The following is a 5741-nucleotide window of genomic DNA, read 5'->3' as shown; positions in this document are numbered from 1 at the left end:
TGGTGCAGTAAGAATTTTGGTGTGTCTTAAAAAAAAAAAAAAACAGTTACATTTATGGTTGTGAGCCTAGCCTTTAACAGCTAAGCCATCTCTAAAGATCAACCTGAGTAAGGAAATCTGGAAGTAGAAAGACACAGACATAAGTGGCTATTAGTCACATAATATAGGATAAACATACTAACATCTATAGTCCTAAGAAGCTAAACAACAAGGAGGACCCCTAGGGAAGATGCTTAATCCTCATCCAGAAGGGCAAACACTATAGACATCAGAGAAGGAGAAAGGAGAAAACAGGGGACAGAACAAAAGTCTTACACAGAAAGCCTCTGAAAGACTCTGCTCTGCAGGGGATCAAAGCAGATGCTGAGACTCATAGCCAAACTTCGGGCAGAATGCAAGGGATTTTATGGAAGAAGCGGGGGAGGGGGGGAGAATAGAAAGACCAGGAGGGGACAGGAGCTCCACAAGGAGACCAACAGGGCCAAAAAAATCTGGGCACAGGGGGACCTGCAGGGATGGATGCTCTAACCAAGGACCATGCATGAAGAGGGCCTAAACCCCATGCTCAGATGTAGCCCATAGGCAGCTCAGCCTCCAAGTGGGTTCCCTAGTAAGGGGAGCAGGGGCTGTCTCTGACATGAACTCAGCAGCTGGCTCTTTGATCACCACCCTTTGTGGGGGTGCAGCCTTGCCAGGGCACAAAGAAAGAAAATGCAGCCAGTCCTGATGAGACCCGATAGGCTAGGGTCAGATAGTAGAGGAGGAAAAACTCCCATATCAGTGGACTAGGGGAGGGGCATAGGGGGAGAAGAGGGAGGGAGGGTAGAACTGGGAGGAGATGAGGGATGGGGCTACAGCCAGGATACAAAGTGAATAAATTGTAGTAAATAATAAATAAATAAAAACTTTAAAAAAAAAAAAAAGAAGAAAAACCCCAGTTATGTTATGTAAACATGTTTTTGTTTTAATCCCAGGTGTGGGGTATGGGGCTGCTTTAGATGGTCCACAGAAGCAGATTATTTGCCTCCTGTATGCTCTAGCAGGGGTGTGATTATGCCAGCTGTAGATAGTTTAATTCTGGGGCCTCTAGAGAGCTATAAAAATACCAGAACCTGATTGGCAGCTTTGAAAATGTGCCGGCGGGAATGGTTGCAGATGCGAACCAGTAGGGAATGGCATTCTGCAGGCCCCTCGGAATAAGAATCTTTGGAAGTGCTAAGGAATGTTATATCTTGCCTTTGGCCATCCCACCCTCAATGCCCTTCTCTCCAGAGCTTAGCAGTGTTGAGCCTGGGCCAAAGAAATGAATGAGAATGTTTCTGAGTTTCTCTGGAGGCTCATCCTGAAAAACCTCTCTGTGTGAGATGAAGACCATCCTAAAAACCTGGACTTCTTGTCTGATGACCAACCACAAAGTTGAAGCAGAGAAAGGAATTTCTGGCACAGGAAGTGATTCTGCTGTGTGAGATGTGTGCAAGTATTGATGGTGTGGCCCTTCTAGACATCGTGTCTACTCAGGTTCATCAACACCGGGAGCTTTGGAACATCTTTCAGATGAGTACAGAACCAGGTGAAGCTGCCGCCCTTTTCCATATGAGACAGTTCCTTTAAGAAAATTCTTTTTCACCTTCTTCCAATGTCTAGCCCATTTGCCTGCACAAATGTAGCCCATGCAGCTCAGTCTCCAAATGGGCTCCCTAGTAAGGGGAACAGGGGCTGTCTCTGACATGAACTCAATGGCTGGCTCTTTGATCGCCTCCTCAGGAGGTGGGGAGCAGCCTTACCAGGCCACAGAGGAAGACTATGAAAGACAGTCCAGATGAGACCTGATAGGCTAGGGTCAGATGGAAGGGAAGGAGGTCCTCCCCTATCAGTGGACTGGAGAAGGGGCATGGGAGGAGATGAGGGAGGAAAGAAGAGTAGGATTGGGAGGGGACGAGGGGGCTACAGCTGGGATACAAAGTGAATAAATTGTAATAAAAAAAAAAAGAAAATTCTTCATAGATCATTAAAAAATGTTATGGTCAGCTTCAGAGTTGATGAGAAGGATGCAGTGTGGATTTGGGTTGCCTGGGGAACACAGTGTTCACAGCCAAACCAGTAAAAGCCCAGTTTCGTGGTGTTTTATCCCCAGACTCCATACACCTTTATTTCCTCCTGCCATCTGAACAGCACTGTGCCCCCTCTCCACCAGGCACTAAAAGTCGCTAGCAAACACCATCACATCACGCAGATGGCTCTGAGAAGCCAGCACCTGGACTCACTCAAGGCTGTTGCTTTTAGAGAGTATAATCAGACCTTTAAAATTCAGGACTCTACAATGCCTCTGCAAGAAGGAAGCCTTGGACTGGACACGAATTTGGATTTAAACATCATTCATAAAAACAGAGAAGAAAAGGAGAGAATCCACAGTCACTTGGGAGACATTTGGAGCCTATCCTCAGCCACAGCTAGAATTTGCACAGCATAAGCTTGAAACCAAGTTCAAGAGTAACAGGAGTGAGAACATCTTGACTGACAGGAAAGAGCTCTTCCAGTGCCTTCTAAAGTTCTCGAGCCCACATCTTTTACCAGCCAGTACAGCAGATGCAATGCTTTCTTTGCTGCTCACTTGCATATCAAGCAAGAAAATGAATTATTTTAAAATTACAGATAAATGAGATATAAAAATAAAAAATAAAAAACCAGAACCCCAAGAGAGGAGGCGTGGCTGTTCCTCCTGCTGGTTTCTGCTCCTGCTGTTGCTGGTTTGTCAAGTGGTCATGAGAAAAGAGACAAGAAGAAGTTGGAGATACCATGATGAGATGAAGATTAGACTTTCCCTAAGGAACTCAGCACCTTAATCAGCAGGAAGTAGTCTAAAAAGATTTCAACATCCCTTCTTCCCTCTAACCTTCTGTCTCTTCTACCTGGTTTTGCAGTATTGGAAGGGATTGGGGTGGAGAAGGGTGCTCTATATAAGAACCCAATAAAATAGATTTTAAAAATACACCAACACTTTGGCACAAGCTCCTTTGAGTGGGGAGTGCACCTACATTGGAAGACACCACGCCAGCCTGCTCATCGTAAAGGCACAGTCTTCCACGCTGACTGCAGGTGCCTCTGTTCCAAGGCTGTGCTCCTGAGTTGAAGGGCTGTGTATTATTATCTTTACATCTAGACATGAACTCAGGACTTGTTGCATAGATACTCACTAAATACTCCCTGTAAAATGACTGAACGCATTAATATCTTGACCTTTGGTCACCTAGCAAGCCATCGTAAATAACACAAAAGAGAAGAAAAGAAGCTCGTGTTCTTTAGTCACATAGAAAAGATTTAATCCCCTCAGAATGGACTGGCTTTTTGAATCTCAGCAGGCAAAGGGAATCTATCCACTTTTGAGTTTCCATTGCAGTTCACATTCCCGTGATCTCTGTAGAAGAGAGGTTGTCCTTGGTCAGCAGGTGGCTTCAGGCTTTCTGAGGCAAAACAGTAGTTCTCAGTAAATGTTCTTTAACTCCACATCTGAGAGGAACTACTGCTCTCCTCTCTGAAGGAAATCTTGAAAGGAGGTATTGAAATTATTGACCTGGCAAATAAACCAAACTGCCCAAGACTTGCCCCCATTCCAGCACACTCCAAGCATGCTCACTCTATTGTCTAGAAGCCTCCTGGGCTGTAGATGCTCTCCCAGCTGTGAGCATTGTTGAGATTCAGCTTCTCCAGCTGCAAAGCTGTGTTTTCTGACTGGTCCTGGTATCAAAACCAGCTGCCAAGCCAGCACGAACAAGCAAATCACAGGCTCTTCAACTGCCACTTTCACAGGTTCTTTGACTGCCACTTGCTAAAGAGTGGCTGGCAGCTTCAAAGTGGTCCACTTCCAAGTGACTGTGTGAGCTACTCCAGCATGTCAGTAGCTGAGCCTGCACAGGACATGGTGGCACACCAAAGAAGCCATGTGGGTGTCTCAGAGCTCACACACACACAAAGAGAGCTCCACACAAAGAGAAAATTACTCTTCTGAGGGCGTTTCCTGTAATTTTGTCAAACCCTTGCTTTCTGTCATCTGTGCTAGTGTCCTCTATGGTTAGAAGAGGTGACAGGTGCCTTTGTTGCTTGTCTCGTCACTGTGACAAGACGTCCATCAAAAGCAACTTCAGAAATAAAGAATTTATTTTGGTTTGTGGTTCCAGGGGATATACCACCCCAGGGAAATTGTGATGAACAGGAGGTGGCCGGGCATGTTGCATGTCTATAACACCAGTGCTAAAACGGGAGGACGGAGGCCAGAAGATTCTGCAGACTTACTGCCCTGGCCAGCCAGTAGGCAAAGCTTTAGGTTCAGTAAGAGAGCCTATTTCAAAAACTAAAGAGGAGAAACATCTAAGGAAGACAGCCTCATGCCAGCCTCTGGCTTCATTGCATGGACACCTACACAAGTAAATGCACACACACAGTTAAACAACGAAATGAGGAGCCATAGAGATGGCTCAGTAGTTATGAGTAGCCTAACATAGGAATATTAAAATACTTAGTAGCAGAAGGACCAGAAAGCCATTTTACTTCTTGTGTTAGTTATGTTTCTATTGCTATGCTAGCACACCATGACTGAGACGGTATATAAGAGAAAGAGTTTTTTGAGTTTGCTGTTCCGGCGGGTTAGAGTCCATCATTATAAGTGAGGAGCATGGCGGCTGAGAACTCACATATTGAACCACAAGCAGGAAGCCAGGAGACCAAACTCCATATGGCCCAAGCTTTTAAACCTCAACGCCCATCCCTAAGAGACGTACTTCCTTCCAACAAGGTCACACCTCCTAAGCCTCCCAAAGTATTCAAAAGTCTGAGACTGTGGGGGTTGTCTTTCATCCAAACCACCATACTTTTCAAGTTCTCGGCATTACAATACAGCACTTCTTTAACCTATTTCCTGCTTCCCATCTTTACCCAAGCAGTTCTAACATATTCAGCTGATCAAACAAGCAGCGCAAGATAATTATCCACGCATGGATGCTTTGGAGTAAAAGACATCTTAGGAGTAGTTCAACTTTCTAATTTTTCAAAAACAAAAGGTGCCAAAGAGAGGGGGAAAGGAGCAGCCGTGCTTACCACACGGCTAATGAGATGCTAATGTGCACAAATGAATTTTGAAAGAACACAAATATTGCCTGGAAATTAATTATACCTCTCCCATTGTCTTCAAAAAATGGAAGATTGAAACCTGCATCTCGATGTTTACTCTGTTTAATTTTCAATTGTTTCTTTGATGTTTCTGATAGAAAGGTTTTGCACCTGCAAAGAAAAAGGGCTCCGAACAGATTGTGAGCCCTCTGCAAACACTTCATCAGAATTGTTCCCTGTCAGCCTCCCCCTAGCACAAGGGAGCCTTGATGATATCTTTGTGTGTCTTTGACTCCTTTTGATTAATAAATGCAAACAATTTTTCTCAGTAACCTTGCTGCAAACTATGCATGACAATTAGGGACAGCCTCCAGTGGAGGAATGCACCAAAGCCTGTTCATGCTTCCTCTGCTGCAAAATAAATGGTTGATGTTTAATGCTTCTTGACAATTAGAGAATGAAATCTCTGCAGCTATGCAATTTCAGTAACTGTTTATTATTCCTGTCCCCTGCAATGAAGGATCAATGTTTATGACAATTTTAACTCCACTCTGGATAGACAATTTGATTATCTCTTTCCCTGAGTTTTATGTCCCATTATTGAATTCTTGGGTGCAAATATCATTGGCTTTTCACAA

The 5741-nt window shown here is 44.4% G+C and overlaps 1 pseudogene; it reads left to right on the top strand.

The window, feature by feature from the left end:
• Positions 1-1303: 1303 nt before the first annotated feature.
• Positions 1304-2660, top strand: LOC129678242 (centromere protein N-like; annotated as a pseudogene).
• Positions 2661-5741: the final 3081 nt, after the last annotated feature.

This window comes from Psammomys obesus, unplaced genomic scaffold (assembly GCF_907164565.1).
Source record: "Psammomys obesus unplaced genomic scaffold, mPsaObe1.curated_primary_1811, whole genome shotgun sequence".
Lineage (NCBI taxonomy): Eukaryota > Metazoa > Chordata > Mammalia > Rodentia > Muridae > Psammomys > Psammomys obesus.
The sequence above is the reverse complement of the archived record's forward strand: the minus strand, read 5'-3'. Positions and strand labels throughout refer to the sequence as shown.